At 41.9% G+C, this 18,367-nt stretch overlaps 1 long non-coding RNA gene across 2 annotated transcripts in view; it reads right to left on the bottom strand.

Annotated features, from left to right (window-relative positions):
* The window catches only part of LOC118249289 (uncharacterized), a 35,068-nt gene extending 28,796 nt beyond the window's left edge, over positions 1-6,272 (bottom strand). For both annotated transcript variants that reach the window (XR_007708873.1, XR_007708874.1), the window contains exon 1: positions 6,023-6,272. This is a non-coding gene — a long non-coding RNA (uncharacterized LOC118249289). The remainder of the gene's footprint in view (positions 1-6,022) is intronic.
* Between the last annotated feature and the right edge of the window lie 12,095 nt (positions 6,273-18,367).

Below are 18,367 nucleotides of genomic sequence, written 5' to 3'. Positions count from 1 at the left end.
TTCTTCCAGTGCTTCCCCAGTGCTGGGCCTCACCTGTGCTCAGCGGAGCACCTGGGGAAGAGCAGAAATCAGGACTGGCCACAGCAGAAAGGCCTCATTCCGCCACAGCAGCAGATTGCTCGGAGAACCTGCTTGATTTCCTACCTCAGCTACAGGAAGGAATGTGCCTTAATGCATAGAAACTTTTTGTTTTACCCCTAAGCCTGAATCTGAATCATTTCTGTCATTTTGCTCTGGAAGAACAAAGACCTCAAACCCAACTGCAATGTACTCCTCTAAGGAATATTCCTATTAGCAAGTGAGTTTTCTGTGTATTGGGCTCTACAAGTACATGAGCACGTGTAGGGCACATATGAAATTGATATCTCTATCTTAATTCTAGGTTGCAATTACTTGGAGACGAAGTTTAAAATTTTTCCAACTGCCAGACTTGTGAGCTAAATGACTGTATAGCTACTGAAATTGATAATCAGGCTTCCTGTTTCCTCGCTTGTGATCTGGTAATATTGACATACGGTACAAGGAAATTGCAATCTGAACTACTAGTAGCAATAGCTAGAGGCGATTACAGAAGGAGTATTGCTGGTGGTGGCACGTGGATCCCTTTATTAGATTTAACCATATTCTGATCATAATGCATTCATTTGAGATAGAAGGAAATTCTATATTTTGTTTTTACACTACACCCAAGAAAACATTTTAGTATGTTTATGTATTTCAGGCTTTGCTTTGGAATACTGCAAGAAGAAAACCTTCTGGCTCCAGAAATTCAGTTCCATTTTTACTCTAATAGTGGCAATGCATTTGTAACGTTGCCCCCTTGCATCAGGAGCAAGTCGTTTTTTCTCTCTCTCTGTGCCTCCACATTCTCATCTGCAAAGCAGCGCAGAGAGTTCACCTTTGCAAAGCATTTTATTAAAAATATGCTATGTAAGCTCAAGCTATTAACATTCCATATTATATTCATTTGCTATCACCTTTTCTGCCTTTGCTTTAGTCTACTCTAGAGCTTGAACAATTCATCCCTGCTGTCACTGACCAGTTGCCACAGATCAGTTTTGCAGATGCCTGAGTCATACATAAACGTTTAAAAGCTACCAGCTCTCCTTCTTTCACATGACTTCAGGAATGGGAATTTTAAGACATTACAAATCTAAATATATAAAGAGAACTAGGATCAGATCACAAGACTTGGAAATGTTATTTATTTATTTATTTATTTTGTACTAATCTTCTTGTTTCTCATTTTCAAGATGAACATGCCCATGTATCCAGCTAAATGAAAGAAGCTTTCCAACTTGTGTCACACCCACTACCACCCACATTAGCAAACTTTGTGCCATTACAGCAAGCAGAAGAATTTTGCACCCAGCTCTTTTCATAAAGACCCACAAAAAATATTTTGCTGGCAATAAAAAGTGAGTAGAGGACTCCTGAAATTTCAAGAGGAGTTCCTAGCACTGGGGATGATGGTATAGCAATGGGTGATTAAACTGGCCTCTGTAAAGGATTTCTATGCTGCCAGGATATTTGTTCAAACCCGAGGAATTCAGGAGCTTAAAATAGCTTTTGCCACAGCAGATGCTCCCTGGATGCTAAACCTCCTGGAGAATCCAGCCTAACTCTTCTTGCGATACTCCTAACCCTATTAGTAGGGGAGAGCATTCAATAACACAAATTCAACAAAAACAGAGCTTTGATTTTGCCTTTGGAGAAAGTTCCCAGGCCAACCCAAGCTCATTACTTAGCATTTGCTACAAACCTAGTCTCAGTGCCATCCTGAAGTAATGATCCATGGCCATCTGTTACGCAGAGGCTGAGAAAAAGTGGATTGTCATGGATCGTGGCTTCTCGACAGGCCAACCTTTTCAGAAGAAAAGTTCAGCAGAAGTGGGAAAGTTATTGTTGGCTTTTTTTTTTTCCTTGCCTGTGTGATTTGTGAGAAAAGTACTTTTACTAATGAGCTCTGCCCTCCTCTCTCCTTCACAAGTCCCTGGGGCTTTGCATGTGTGACTGCCCACCGAAGCTGCATCAAAATCTAGCTGTGAGTGTGAATAAAGCAGATAAAACTGCACTGTAATTACAGAGATCCTTACCTGCAACCGCTGCTGAAGGTGTAAGGTAGCATCTGTTGGGACCACCATAAGCTATAATAAAGGTGAAATATAGGACTTTCTATCTTGTTGCAATACTAGCTGTTTGCAATTCAGACAGGAGTTTGCCTGTAATGAACCCAGATTTTTAAGGCTTGGAACCTTCTGTGACCCTTAAGAAAAATGGATAATTAAGAGAGTGAGGAAGCAGATATGTCAAAATGTGATGAGTGACTCTTAGTGAATTTTTCCTTCCTCCAAATGGGACAGAATGGAAATTTCACCACTACCATAAGGTGTCTAGAACAAAACAAGAGACATTAAGAAGACTTGTACAAACATAATAAAACTTATCAATTTTCTCAAAGCTCTTAGGATCAGTCTATCTTTGATCAAAACCAACTGGAAGAGGAACGAATGTACCTGGAAATTGGGCAATCCTGTCATACCTTTGCAGTGGCCTATGTGGAGCCAGGCTTTGTTATGCTCAGTCAGGTTCCAACCCCTTTTTGCTTGCAATACAAAAGTTAATGGAAATTTTCTGTTGGTTAAATGTGTGTAAAATTATGCTTGAAATGAAAAGTCCCGAGTTAACTGACTTTTCATTACTGAAATCAGTTAAAGTTGCATAATGTTTTTCTTAAAATAATTAGTCCTCAATCAGGTTCATTTGGTAGACTAGCTGGGTTATTTTAAGGCAGCATTGTGTTTTATTCAAGAAGGCTCTTTTGTATTTGAATTATTTCCACAAAGTGATGCAGATAATTGTTTAATGCTTAGTCATTCTAATACATAGTCCTTCAGCATCTGAACATTATTAATGGGAGCAGAACTTGGCAAAACTACCTGTAATTTTTTTTTCCTCCCCCCAATCTTTTTTGAGCCAAAGACAGAACATCACAGACAATGAGGTATGCAAACTTTCTATTTTTTGCCTGCAAATTGATCCAGAAATAAAATATGTTCCTCTGGCTGCCACTTCAGGACTGCTTTCACATCACTTAGGTTTTAATACGTTACATTTTAGCCAAGTTTAAACCTGGTCAATAGGTGCACGTTGGTCTTGGTACCTCTAATGTTTCCCCAGACAAATAACTTTACTGACCAGAATCAGGACCAAAGACTTCCTTGTCCTTTGTAAAGGTTTGTTTTGTTTGTTTAAATATTAGCATCCACAAGCAGTACAAAATAGACCTTTTTCATTAGTTGTTTGATCATGGTGGGAAAAGCTATTAATTTAGTCAGTTCCCTGCAATGAGCTCTGGGGTTGCTACCAAACCGCAGACTGATGAAAACAATAAATGCTAGACTGTATTAACTGTAAAGGTTAATCCATAAATCAAAGAGAAATGTCAGATGCCTTTTAACATTGATTGAGATGTAATTTGGTGTTGGTAGTGATATGTTTGTTACATAAATTCACAAGTGCACTCAATTCCTGTTAGGAGTCCAGATCTTTGTAACTTAAAAAAATAATAATAAAAAATAAGTAGTTTGTTTTATTTACATAGCCATATAAAGATAGAATACCTCATTCTGTTTCAGTTATGATATAACACTGATTTTTAAACAGGAGAATATTAACATCCATGTCTTCTTCCAGGGCTTTATATTTGGCTTGGTATAAAAATGAATGCTCTGTTGTTTTTCCTGAAAGTATGCCATTACCTTAAATACGTTTAAAGCAGTTGTTCCTTTTAATTTTTGCTTTTGATTCATGTTTTTTAAATTACAGCGTAAGAATTAGCCTTTGTGCAAATGTACTCAGAAATATAGAACATGTTTTCTACATTATGGATACATAATATTTAAATATATAATATAAAACAACAAATATGAAGAGGAAATTCCACAAATTAGATCAGAATGGAATACAGCAACTGATGCCAACAGAGCAAGGAAAAGATCATTACGGTCACTCATAGAAACGTTTCTTTCCACTACTCTTCATGAAAGAAATGTGAGGCCACAGAATTCTTCACTCGGCACAAATGAGAATCAGGTCACCAGACCTCAAAATATAAACAGATAAAACCAGCCTTTCAAGCTTTATCCACCCAAGGAAATTGCAAAAGAGAGTCCTCAAGGTCAGGAGCATCATTTCCAGGTCACTATTAGCCAAAAAAATTGAAGCCACCGAGCTTTTTCACTAGCTGTCACTTTGGTGGGCAGGGTGCTGCCCTTCAGCAGGGTGCTGAAGGCTGCCAAAGTAGGGAGCATTCTGCACTTCCAAAAACTGCAGAGGCCCTGGCTCAGTCTTTTTGCCTTGTTTCTTTCTGAGAGAATCACAGATGATATCATTTTACGTATGATAATCATACGTAAAATCTCGCAGTAATCACTGCAAGAAATCTGTGGGAGCAGTGTTTTAAAAGCAGTCAGGTAGAAGATCACAATCATTTGCTTCTGGTTAATTTAGCAGGGCCATGAGTGGGAATGTTTTCTCACAGATTCCTGAAGGGCATCAGTCCGAACAGGCATCCAGAATGCTTCTAGTGAGATTAAGACATATAATGACACGAGGCTTGGTCAATTGAAAAATGCCCTAAAATTTCTTCATTCTATGGTAACTGGACTCTTCAAAGCTCAGCGATGGCAGCTGAATATTTCAGCAATAGAGATAGGCCAAGCAGTGTACAAGTCCTGTGTGGATGTGTCATTTAACTCTTGATGACTCTAAGCCATCCAAAGTTATAAATGTGATTTTATTGCCCCTTTCCCTCTGTCTATGAATGCATATAATAAGGGAAATCACATTCCTTATGTACCTTTTTTCTGTCTTCTTGAAAATGCCTGCAAGAGTTGAACCATATCCTCAGCTCATGAGTATTTTTTCAGTAGTGTTTCACTTACCACCATATTTTGCCTATATATAAAATTTGGGGAGGAATATTCCCAGACACACATGAATCCTCTGCAACATCTGCTGGGGCACAGGTCGAGAAAAGCTAAGATTAGACACCTGCATAATAGGGCAGCAAATAAAGGCAAATATCCCTGATCTCAGCCAGCCACATCTTCTGCTTCTGCCCTCCCACGGCAGCTCAAAGGCACATGGGGAGGCTGACGGGGCTGCGATCAAACACCATGATGTGGCTCTGCAAGCAGGGTGGGAGATCTGCACAGTGCTGGCATTCGCTAAGCCCCAGGGAGAGCCTGCCGTGGCTATCTAAATTAGGTCCTCAGAAGAGGGCAGGGAAGGAAAGATGCAGAAGGAGATTAAGACCACCCTGACCTCCAGCCAGCTCCCACGGCTCTGCGTTTTGTCCTGAGAAGGAAGCGGAAAAATGTCTTTGTAATCTGAAGCAATGTAGTCAAACATGAATCACAGATCCACACGCAGGAAAGCCTTTCTGATAAACATTACAACATATTTTGCTGGGAAGAACAAGTCTTTATGCTAAAATAAGTCTGACTCTTTGTCAAAGCCCTCGCCGGAGATTTCTTTAATTTTGGGCTTTTTCTTGCAATATAAGGTTATGATTTACAGATTTTTCAACTACATTCACCACATTTATATAGAGTGCTCTAATCAAAGGTTCAATACTTGCACCTTCAAGGATGGAATTGTAATGAGTGCGTAATGAGCTAATCCACAGCCATTAGTTCCCATGCCTTTTAGACTAACTTCAACAACTCAAAAATCTTCAGTGTAGATTAGTGGAGCCCTACTGATACACATAGCTATTGTCTCTGGAAATAAATGAAAATCGTATTATTGTTCAGAATGTCATTCACTTATATGCTAATTGGAAGGATTGCAAAATAAACTACAAAGACAAACACAAAAAGGCACATGACTAGGGTAAACCTCAAGGACATGAATAATAGTGTTGGATGGAGACAGACCTCTGAAACCACCAACTTTTGGGAATTCCTCCTACACTCCGACTGTCGCAAAAATGAGATATTGAGGCCAGCTCTCTTACCAGTTATGGTGGTCAGATTATTGTTCCACTGAATGGTGAGGATAACACAAACAGGGCAAGAAAGTCCGCAGCGGCAGAGGTTCCCCTTGTAGATAGGCAGAGGGGTGCCCCACTGGCACCAGAGCTTCAGCTTTACCCCATGAGGATGAGTTAGATTGGCTGAAGGAGGGTATTACCAGACGTTTGTAACAGTCAGGTCAGGATGATGAATTCCTTCCTGCTTCATCTTCAGCTTCAGGATGATCTCAACTGAAACTTTCAATCACTGCAATGCATCACTGAGCTTTTCCAACTTAAATGTCACTGATCTTTTTATTTTTTTCACTTCCTTTTATTTTAATTTCTTTGAAATTTTTTCCCTTGATTTCTCAAGTATGAGAAGCATGAGGATTCAAGCATGAGGATTTGCCAGCTCAAGACTAGAAAGGGTAGATTCCTCCTCTACGGATCTGCACCCTATGCCACTTACACCTGACCGCTTGTAAAGAAAAAAACTGTGCACAAAACTAGGTAGTTACCCATAAACAAGTTCTCCTGTCAATCTCAGTCTAGACACCTGGAATGATATCTCCTACGTCACTGACCCTGCTCTAGTGTGACTTGGTTCAATTATTTCCACAGAACTACCCACATCCAGTTGCATATAGTGTGGCAATACATGCTGCTGTTGTCTTGGGATGTTTGAATACAAATATTTAGAACATTTCCCTTTAGAACAAACCATACATCCCTCTGTCTAGCTGAATTATTTTCTAGATTAAGTAATTCAATGAGAGAAAAAAAAACATACACACACTGACAGATCCCAGAAAGGAAAGAAGACAGGACACCCAGGTGCAGAAGTTTGGAACACTATTTCCCTGTTTCTTTTTTATACCAGAAGAGTTGAACTGTATCTAAATTATTCATTAGGAATTAAAAACAACTTGGCTCTTTTTTTTTTTCTTTCTATTTGCTGATTTTTTTTCTCTGATCTATTGTTTCCCTTCCACAGAAGATGACACCTATTACACCAAAGGCCAAGTTGGGACCAGGCACCACTCCACTGAGTTCCAGTCCCTCTCTGCATGTCTGAGTTTAGTGCAGGGAACGAAATCCCTTACCCACTTTTAGATGTCAGAGATATTGCATGAAAACCAAGGAGCATGCAGTAGATACACGAACAGATTAAATGAAGGGGGCAGGGCAAGTGTGCAGTTCCTCAGCCTTATAAATGTTGTAGTCTCCATTCTAAGCTAATTCCCATATGCTAACAGGGTCACATCCTGGCAGTGGAGACTGTCTTCACTGTGGGCAGAGCTTGCTGGAGCCCTCCCACACCTCAGGCTCTTTCTTTTCCCAGACACTAGACAGAAGCACTGGAGACCTTTCTTGCCTTACCAGCCTAGAAGTTCTCATAAAAACCTTTCAGCAACTCCTTGGATAAAATGCTGATTTTCAGCAAGGGGAGCCTACCCAAACTGAGATATTTAAGATTCAATTATAGGTTTTAAAAACTTTTGAGTTCATCTGTATCTTAACAACTACTCCGAGGTCATGTCCCTTATCCCCTGGCTAGCCTAACAGAGAATTTCCAAAATCTGGTATTTAGTGGGGAAAAAAATTCAGACTCATTCCAGATTTGGTCTTCTTTTTGGCACGAGGCACATCTAGTCCCATCGGCTGTGATGTGCTGATTGCTTGCCAGCATCGCAACCTGGTTAGGGCAACAGCACTGAAGTCCCTGACCAGAGCTGACAAGTATAAATACGGGACAGTTGTCACATTTGCTTACAGGAGGGCAGCTGAGAGGAAGGCTGCCTGCAGCAAGAACAGCCAGGCTGAGACAAACTCTCCCATTGTTTGGGGTCATCTGGTCTGCAAACTGTTTCACATGAGAAAATTAGATTATGCCAAACCAGCTTCTTTGGAGTATTTTTTTTTTTAATCCAGCATTAAAAGGATGGAAGTAATCGTAAATCTGGAAGCAATCACACACACATCACTTAGAAATGCTCTGCCTCAGTGCAAGAGAAACAGAATACATCAGTGCTGATTGGCCTGGGGTATCTCTCCTCCCCCCTTCCATCCATCCCCAAACCCATGTCCCAGACAAGTTAAATGTTTCATTAATTAGGCGCTAACTATGGTTAAAATTAGGAGGGTTGCAAGGATCTCTCCTCTTCCTTCAGACTAATCCCCTGATTAAAAGCAGGGCCCCCACTATGGGCTCTCAGGGTCACTCCACATTGCTGGTTTGCATTTGTTGACTTTGGGTTTTGAGTCAGCCTGGTGGAGTGTGTGGGGCAGAAAAAAAAACGTTTTGGTGCCTGGACAGGGGGACAAGCAGTGGGAGCAGGCTGGCGGAAGGGGTCACTGCTGTTACATGGTGTGTTTGGTGGATGTGCACATACCCAACCACTCTCATGGGCCCCATAACTCCCAGCCGTGTATCAACACAAACGGATCAAAGCCTACCACAGTCCTCAAAGGGAACTATCTCCAGAGAGAGCAACTCAGGACACCTACCACATCTTTAAACCACATGCCAGAGAAGCTACAGCCCCTGTGTCCAGCCTGCTCAGATGAAGGGACACCTCACAGGAGCCCATCTCTTCCCTGTTCCTCTGCAAGCTGGGACGCCATCTCCAGATCCTCCCTGCAAGGCAAAATGCAAAGAAAGGCAACACTCCAGCCAGGAAATTCTGGGCTTGAGGATGCTATCTCGGAGAGGTTTTGATTTTAACTGTATGCAAATCCAGCTGTTTTGCAGCACCATTCACCTCAGCAGGACTAGCACAGAGATTTCAGGGCTGTTTGCTTTTTAAGAAGCAGCAAGAAGAGATGCGCTATCTACCCATCCAAACTGCTGTCAAACTACAATATTAATCAGAAAACAAGGGTTTTGGCAAGCTGTCCTGTCAAGAAACAAAAGCAAACCTGGCCATTGAGGGCAAGCAGTGAGGGAAGTGCACCAGAAAAGAAAACAATAGGGACATTCTGTAGTAACCACAAAACCCTGAGTTTTCTGCCATATTCTGTTTTCCATAAATATTGGCCTCACTTAAATGTAGAGCAGCCAAGAGCGGCTTGTATGAATTCAGCCTCCCTAACCAAGAGCTTTAATCAAGTATAAATAAAGTTACCATGACAGACAATAATAAATATAAATTAACAGTGCTGAGGTACGTTCTAGCACCTTTCAACAAAGTAGAAAACCAGGAAAGGCTGATGAAAGGCAGCTGTTTCCAGGCAAGCAACCAGTATCTCATTAGGTGTAGTAGGCAACACGCAGAGAACAGCCAGAGGAAGCAGTGACTGATTTACAGCATCCAAAATGTCAAGAACCAAAACCCAGAACTGGTTAAAATATTTGCTATTTTACTCAAACCTTTCCCTGCAGGTCAACACCTCCTCCACATTTTGGGCTTGTTTCATTCACCATGTGAGAATGAAGGATTGATTAGGACATATTGAACAAGTTTTTCCCCATAAATCAGGAGGGTGAAAATGATGTTCTCATAAAGAGAAGTTGAAATTGTCACATGATGACTCAAGTCCAGGAGCTTGGGCATTTTTATACATCAAATACAATGAGATTGGCAATGAGATCCAAAGAGAAGGAAGGTCTGAGGATGACAACCAAACAGGGTACCAGAGAAATATCGTGAACATCCCATGCACAGGACTTTGTAAATGTTCTTTTTCAAAAAGTACCAAGGGATGAATGTTTACTAGGAAAGAGCACCTCACCTTTAGCTTTGTGCAGCAAGGTGCCAGGGACCAACTTCCAAAGCAGTGAATCAACATTACAAGTGAAGGAGCCCACCCACCAGACCTCCAGGACTATTACCCCTGGGCAGCAGGATGGGTCATACAAAGTTGAAAGACGGGAATTGAGTTTCCTGACCAGACTTGGTGCTTCCTTGGTCCACCTGATTTATTAACATATATAATCTGGAACTGAAAAAAGAAATAAAAATCTTAAATTCCACTCAGACAAAACATTTCAAGCAAAAATCAAACATGATATATTTAATATCCATTATTCCTCTCTCCTTGAAACACAAACATGCTTAGATCCATCTCTAAATAGAAGTTCCAACAAAAATGTTGGAATCAAAGCAAAGCAAATCTTCATCTTGAGAATGCTGCAAAGCAAAGGTTAAAGAATTATGCATTATTATTTTGAATTATTGCTATTAGCCATCATCTTCAGTTGGCTGAAGCACCTGAAAAATTTGAGTTAATTTACAAGCTTGTCAGAACGACTCACATTTACATTTTTTTCTTTTTGCTCATTAAATATTTGACCACAAACACTCCCCCAGTTCACATCTCAACACCTCACCATTTTTGACCCTGTTTAACTTGTGAGAGCTGAATCCTTCCTAGTCTGAAGTGGGAATGGCTGGAGGCAGGAGAGATACCAAACAAACAATGCTTGTAATATTACCCCACAGCAAAAAGAACTACGATACATTAGTTTAACTCTCCCACTGTGCCAGGGAACTTCATCAAAGTGCATGACCTTGGTAATCATATGCTTTGGCATGCTGCCAGACACAAACAGTGAGTTTAAAGTCAAGTAATCTTTTCAGTGCTGTTTTTTTTTTAATATTATTTTTATTTTTTGCTTTCATTGGCATTGAACTCGTCATGTTAGTTTAACATACTTTTTGTCTCTAATATTAATATGTACCAATATTTACAGAAAAAACAGGATGAATTACACTGGAAGGAAAGATGCTGGTATCACACTCTTGAAGTTCAGCTCTTAAAGAGGGAAAAGAAACTCCTAATGTTGTTTGAGCTGGAATAGCTGCTAAGTTCACTACTAGCAGCTTTCCTTGCTGAGAACAGTATCTTTAGCATGGTTGATGCTTCTGAGATGCTGCGATAACATTGCCATTTATTTCAAGGAATTGTTTTCTAACAGCTCTAGCTGAGAATCCATCATGACGTTCAACCACTGTCATTACAACCTACCCAAAACCCAACCCAAAGACAACTCTCTAAAGCCTGAAGAAAGAAACAGCTCTCTCATTACCATGTATAGAAAGGGAAATTTGTTTTTTTTCATTGACTGCTCAGTAAGATCATACACAGTTTGGGATCTGGCAGCTAGAGATCCCCACTCTCCCAACAATGCAACAACTGAAAAAAAAAAACTTGTAGTAAAAAATCCAATCAGACTGACAGAGCAAGAGCTCAGACTCGCAGTCAGGAGGCCAAGCCGTGGAGTGCTCTGAAGTTTTTCCATGTAGATGTGCCAAAGACTGTGTTTGCCTCATGTACTTTTTTTGCTCATGAGTGCAGTTCAAAAGGGTGAGTCTTGCTGTGGTTAAAGCCCTATTATCTTCTGACGAGACTTGTCGCAGGCTTTCTCAGTAAAATAATGTTGTTGTTGTTTTTCCTGGTTGATATAAACACTCAGAGAGTTCCATGATATACTTTATTAAATATATATATAATTATAATAGGAAAAAGATTCAAACCCCATCCCAAACTTTGGGAATGGGAGCTGATACGGGCAGAAGTGCGGTTGCTTGTTGGCAGAAGTCAGAACATGATGTGAGTCATAAAAAAGGCACCACCGGCGTCATCAGACAAGGGGAAGGCGAGGGCAGCAAAGTAGCTCTGGGGCCAAAGAGTTGTGTACTAGGACGTGGCTGAGCCACCTGCTGTGGTTGAGAAACAGATGAATGAGCCAGCTCAAAAAAAAAATGGTTGTTACAGTGGCAGTGGTGTCTGGGTGATAGCACACATTAATCAACAGATAAATGCGGGATAGTAGAAAGGTTTTATTTTCTTCATAGCCTCTCCTTTTGCTCTTTAGCACCTATAACACAGATATTTGCCGATTTAAGGGATGTAAGGGTTTAGAACATCCCAATCTGGTCATTTTTCAAATTAGTCAATTGCTAATTTTTGAATGAATAGAAAATAAAATACAAGACAAAAACTAAACTGAAATCTTTTCAGTCAAAAAGAAAAGGAAAAAAATAAGGGAATAATTTTAAAGAATTTCAAAACAGATTATTTCAATGTTTCTTATATGAAACATTTTATTTTGAAAAACTTTGCAGTTCTTGTTTTTGATGCCTCCCAAAGTAAAACTCCTTGACTTCTTGTTTTGCAAACAGCAGTTTTCATTTCATGAAAATCACTTCACAGGCCTTGAGAAGGATAAATAGCCTGAAAATGAAAGACAAACAAAAACATGTCTGGTTAACCAAAAAGAAAAATTTCAGAGGTGGGGGAGGTCCACTTTATTTCATTAAAAAATTTCCAAAAGCCTTTTTCACTTCAATCCAACCCAACATCTCCCCCAGCTCACTTTGTTTTTCCCCAGTTTGCCCTCAGAACCATGAGGTCCTTCATGCCCCCATGTCTATCAATCAGTGGCTCTTCTGTATGTTGAAATTTTTAAGAGGGCAGGAGGGCAGGCACTGGAGCTGTTTGGCAGCGAGGGGGACAGGCTGTTCCCATGGTGGGTGGGAACGCGGCAGCCCAGGAGCCATCCTCGGATGACGCCTGGAGGACCTCTTTGTTCAGGAGAAGGACAGGCAGCTTCAGCTTGGTCTGGTCTGAGTTAAGCCAAAGATGAAGCTTCCAGTGACATCTCTTGCAAAGGACTAGAGGGGAGGACTGACTGAAGATGGGGATCATTGCAGTAGGCTGGATGCAGATATATGCAGCTGTATGGTGTTTACATAAAATATCCCACTTTGGGTTTCCTTTACTGTCAAGCAAGATGTAGTCAAGACACTCATCGCTGTCTAAGCGTGATTCATCTCTTAATGCTGCTTTCTCAATTGGATCAGCTGAAAGGTGCCGTAAGTGCTTATTTCTATAAGTGTTTGTGAAAAGGGATGTAGGGTGACTAAATGTAGACACTAAAATTAGATGAACTTGGTCCCTCCCCTGAAAACAAACAAACAAACAACAACAACAACAACAAAAATAAATAAAAAACACACATAAGGAATCACTAAACAATTCTTTGTGAATGTGGCAAACAGTAGATGCATTAAACCACCTGTAGGGATTGAGGTGTCAGACACTTTTATTCGCAAATCTAACCCCCAGCACAGGAAAATATGAGCCACAATCCCTGCCCTTACCCTCGATCTCAGCACAGGCCCCTGGCCATGCAAAGGGGAGACAAGCAAAATTGGTACCTTAGTTTAGACCCTTGAAAACTGGCTGTTTTATATGACTAAGGAAAAAAAGGCAGAACAGAGGCCAAGATTTACTGGAACAAAAATTGGGGGTAGGTAGGTATGACTTGATAACTGCTTTTCTGCTAAAATGTCATGGAGGAACCAGACCTGAGTGCAAATGGGCAAGAGAGTCCAAGTGGGACACATGCTGCAGGAGGATTTCCTAACCCATTGCCTAAAGCATTAGGCAAACTGGTGAAATAACCAAAATACAGACTTGGAAGCTTAAATACAGTCCTGTAGGTTTGTAGTAGTAGTAAAGCACCTGTCTGCTCTTTCCCTCTCCAAAAATCTCTATTAAGCATGTTTTAAGGACAAGCAAAGCCGAGCACAGAGCTCTGCAGACAGATGCCAGGAAAATCACCCTGCAGTCTCAGTCCTATCATATTTCAGACACACAGACACAGACACAGATTTCTAGGTTGGAAGAGACCTCAAGATCATCGAGTCCAACCTCCGACCTAACACTAAGTACTCCACTAAACCATATCACTAAGCTGTACATCTAAACGTCTTTTAAAGACCTCCAGGGATGGCGACTCCACCACCTCCCTGGGCAGCCCGTTCCAATGCTTAATAACCCTTTCGGTAAAGAAGTACTTCCTAACATCCAACCTAAAACTCCCCTGTCGCAACTTTCGCCCATTCCCCCTCGTCCTGTCACCAGGCACGTGGGAGAACAGACCAACCCCCACCTCACTACAGCTTCCTTTAAGGTAACTGTAGAGAGCGATAAGGTCGCCCCTGAGCCTCCTCTTTTCCAGGCTGAACAAGCCCAGCTCCCTCAGCCGCTCCTCGTAAGACTTGTTCTCCAGACCCCTCACCAGCTTGGTCGCCCTTCTCTGGACTCGCTCGAGCACGTCCATGTCCTTCCTGTAGCGAGGGGCCCAAAACTGAACACAGTACTCGAGGTGTGGCCTCACCAGAGCCGAGTACAGGGGGACAATCACCTCCCTAGACCTGCTGGCCACACTGCTTCTTATACAGGCCAGGATGCTGTTGGCCTTCTTGGCCACCTGAGCACACTGCTGGCTCATATTCAGCCGACTATCAACCAATACTCCCAGGTCCTTCTCGGCCAGGCAGCTTTCCAGCCACTCATCTCCCAGCCTGTAGCTCTGCTTGGGGTTGTTGCGCCCCAGGTGCAGGACCCGGCACTTGGCCTTGTTGAACTTCATACAGTTGACCTCAGCCCATTTCCTTTCATCCCATGTCTTGTCATCGACAACACAGCATTGCATGTGATGGAGGTTATTGCACCAGCTTCATCTCGCCAGCCTGGTGACGAGTCCTCATGAGCAGTGCCAGGGGGTTAACAGAGGAGAGCTGCTCGATGTGCCCATCTGCATCCTCAGGGAAAAGGGGCTAGGGGAGCTCCCCTGGGCCCAAAAACATTTTGTTGCTGGAGTACCCATGATATTGCTGGTTAGAAGGGGATTACCAGATAACGGTCTTTAAATATCTTGGAATACAGTTCATGTGTGACAATCCAGAAAGGAGAAATAATTTTGTGGCAGCCAGAGGAGCCTTTTGTAGGATTTCACCACTTGGTGGCAATAGTTGTAAAGGTTTGACATAAAAGATTTTTCTGGAAGCTCCCAAGCCATTCAAAGTATAAACTGGGCTGCTGTTCAGTCTACCTTGTGGCATAATATAGCTCTATTTTTCTGTCTGGAGAAATCAACTGCCACAGCTACTTTACTAGAAACTGCATCCGCTTCTCATCCTCACGCATCCAGAGAGGACTGCAGACGATTCCGAGATTTCTTTGAATATCTTCTTTACTTCTTTTTTTTTTTTTTTCCCTCCCACCTTTTCCTTCTCCAAAACACATAATTGCAGCTTCTGTGAAATGTTAATTCACAGAAGGTTATATTCTCAGAACTGAGAAAATTGCAACATTCGAGTTTTCTTTAGCAAATGAGGGAGACTTCAAAGCACAAAAGTTGCCTAAATGTTCCAGTAAGGTCAGACATTTCTCTACCCATATAATTTCTAGCAGAAAAATAAAATAAAATAAAATAAAATAAAATAAAATAAAATAAAATAAAATAAAATAAAAATAAATAAAATAAAATAAATATGACTTCCTCCCCAAAGTACTACTTTGCCATCCATTTCTCCCAAAACATGAAAGGAGAATAAATCCAGAGTCAGTTGCTAGGGCTGACTGACCAATATTGCAACATCATTTCAAGAGGTAATAATAAACCCCTATCATCTTCCATTGTGCAGAAATACAAGTTTAGTGCTGACATTCACCCTCCCCCAGGGCGGAGCAGGGTAGCTGATTTGCTCTGGCCACAGTGTGCAGCTTGTGCAGGGGCAGCAGAAGGGGCAAGGAACAGGCTGCAGGTGATATTTTAGGCAGCCAAGTCATGGTGCACATTGTGTGTCACCTGAGAGCCTTGAGTCCCTTAGACACACGCTACAGCCATGGCGAAGGGCTCCAAGAGCACTCATCATAGTCACGCTGGTACATCAGTTGTAGCATGGGATGAAGCGTGGAGCTGGAGCTCCTCTCTCATGCAGGAGTTACAGCATGACAGCATGCACACAGGAGTTAACACTCCATTCCCTTGAGAAGTGCCAGGGATTTATGGCTCTCCTGAAGGATGTGTTGCCGCTGCAGCCATGCTCCAGAAGCTCCATGCAGTGTTGTCTGCAGTGCTGGATCAGCAGTGGCATTTCCTGGAGCACCTGTGTTTCTCTTGGAGATCCCTCACATCTCTATACTGACCAGACCTGATGTTGCTTATCTTTAGTGATTAGATCAGCTCATATCTCCAGAACTGGAAGGAAAGATATAAAAACATACCATCCTACACCATCTCGAATGACCTGCCAGGAAGCAGTTTATTTATATGTCCCAGGCACTCAATCTACTGTGCAGATATGTGTGAGCAGACAGGTGCAGATTTAGCAGGAAAGCCCCCCGTAAAGCACTTTAACCCTGCCATCACCCATTTGCATTCACAGCAGGAGTAGCACACTGCCATGCCTCTAGGGACCACCTGGCCTCTCCCCAGTCTCTTTTGCCACTGTTTTGGTGGTGGCCATGTACATTCTGGCAAGCAGGCTATGGCTGTTGCACCTTTTATTGCCTTCAACATCTGGGGGTAATTGAGGTGCTTGGGTGAAATGAAATGTCGCCTAAGTCAGACTTTAAAATAGCTGTGCTAACACCTACTGCTGCCTTTGCTTGGGGGCAAACACATGAAAACAAAAGGCCAGACTGCACCATCTCAGGCAACTCACAGAGCCTCACTCCCCCTATGAATCCACCACATCTGTCCCAAACTCCACGACCAGTCCTTATATCCTCAGGTAGCCCTGAAGAAGTCAAACAGCCACTGTGAACTGCAGCAATCTCCATAGGACCATGGCAGTTCACCTTGGCTGAGAGCTTGGTCCAAGCATCCACGATCGTGTCCTGCTCAGTGCAAAGCCTTCCCCACAGTAGCTGTGCCTGTGTACGCAGATCGGGCCTGTTTCAGAGTAGGAACTGTCTGCAGTTCAGATGTTTGATGCAATATGATTCCAAGAAAGGAGCCATCAGTTAAATTGATCTCTATGTCTGAGGAGGAATCTTGGCTGAAATCTTTCCCTGCGAGTCCAACAACAACAGCACATCAGTTACTCCAGTGGATTTCACTTCTCAACCCTTTAACATGTAATTCCTGGACAGATGCCCTAAGCTGAAAGAGTAAAATACTCTGCTTCTGGCCACTTGAATTGCATAAGAGTACATGCCCACTGCTAAGCCATATACAACCAGTTATTTGTGCTGTGTTTGCCACTGCCACAAAGCCTGAGGTCTCAAGGGGCCAGTATTTTTATATTGGCGTTCCTGAACAATTAGTATAAATCACTCAGGAAGGACTAGAGAGGGATAGCACTGGAATCTCTTACTGAAATTGACTCATTTAAACAGGTTAACACTTACCACACATGAAATAATATGTAAGAGCTGAAATTCTAGGGTATGCCTTCAGGATTTTGTAGTTGCCTTTTGAATAAGGACAGGCAAGAACCTATTTGGCTTGGACATCTCTGGAGATTTCCATTGCTTTGGAGCTTTGGAGTTTTCACCCTTGCTCAGGGCAGAAAAAAATCCCTTGGACATATCAAGCCCTTGATCTAGTATTTGTGCTTTTAAAAGAATCACTTTTTCCTCCAAGGGTGAACATACTGAAGACTCTAAATGGAAGACGTTCAAATATTAGAAAAAAAATGGTAAGGCAATTTGGTGGTCTGTTACTTTATATCACGCTTTAACAGCTGATTGATATTCTATTCATCATTTAGATAACTGAACAACACATCCAAAGAAGATGTCAACCATACAGATAGGACCCCATTTCCTCCTTAGGCACTGTAATCATTACTTCAGAAGCCCATGTTAATATATCAGGAAGAAAAACAACCATCAGTTGCTGCCCAAGCCATATGCAGAGTAGATTCAAAGGCAGACATAGTACGAGCTGATTGTGGGAGCAACAGTGCCTTTATATTTTACCTTACAGAACTTCCAGTGCTCACCAGCAGTGACTCAGCAATGTGCACCCAATTTCTTCATCCTGACCAAAAGATAACAAGGGCCGCACAGCCTCACATTACCCACATCTGGAGCTGTCCTCAGGCACCACTATTATTTGAGTGTCATTTAAATCATGCCCATCAAATGATTTATTGTCATATATATTATTAGGTGTGCTGTTAGGCTGCTTTACAAACATCACTGCTGGTCTTTCAGCAGATACAAGTGACCCTTTCCAAAAAAATTCCCTTTTCATACATCAAGTAGTGTTAAGCAACTGCCAGTATTCAGTATTAAGTCCCTTCCCAGTATGCAAGACCTTAATGAACACCTTATCTGATTGGCCATCACACAGGGTGTTAGAAATCCCTGATTTCCTTGGGCATTTCTCTTAGTTCTGCTCGTCTCTGCTGGATTGGACAGAAAGTATTTCAGGCAGCAGGAAACATTTAGATCTATTGGAACTTCCTTACAATAAATATGTTTAGTTAACATAGTGATAAAAGAGTAAAGGAGGGTCAGGCTGACACCAGCAGCACACAGTGCCCAGTTATTCCCATTGTTAGCAGCTGGTGTCTCAGCCAAATCCTGTGGGGACAA

The sequence above is a fragment of the Cygnus atratus genome, chromosome 15, assembly GCF_013377495.2.
Source record: "Cygnus atratus isolate AKBS03 ecotype Queensland, Australia chromosome 15, CAtr_DNAZoo_HiC_assembly, whole genome shotgun sequence".
In the NCBI taxonomy this organism is placed as follows: Eukaryota; Metazoa; Chordata; class Aves; order Anseriformes; family Anatidae; genus Cygnus; species Cygnus atratus.
Note: the sequence above shows the minus strand (reverse complement) of the source record. Positions and strands in the feature narration are given on the sequence as shown.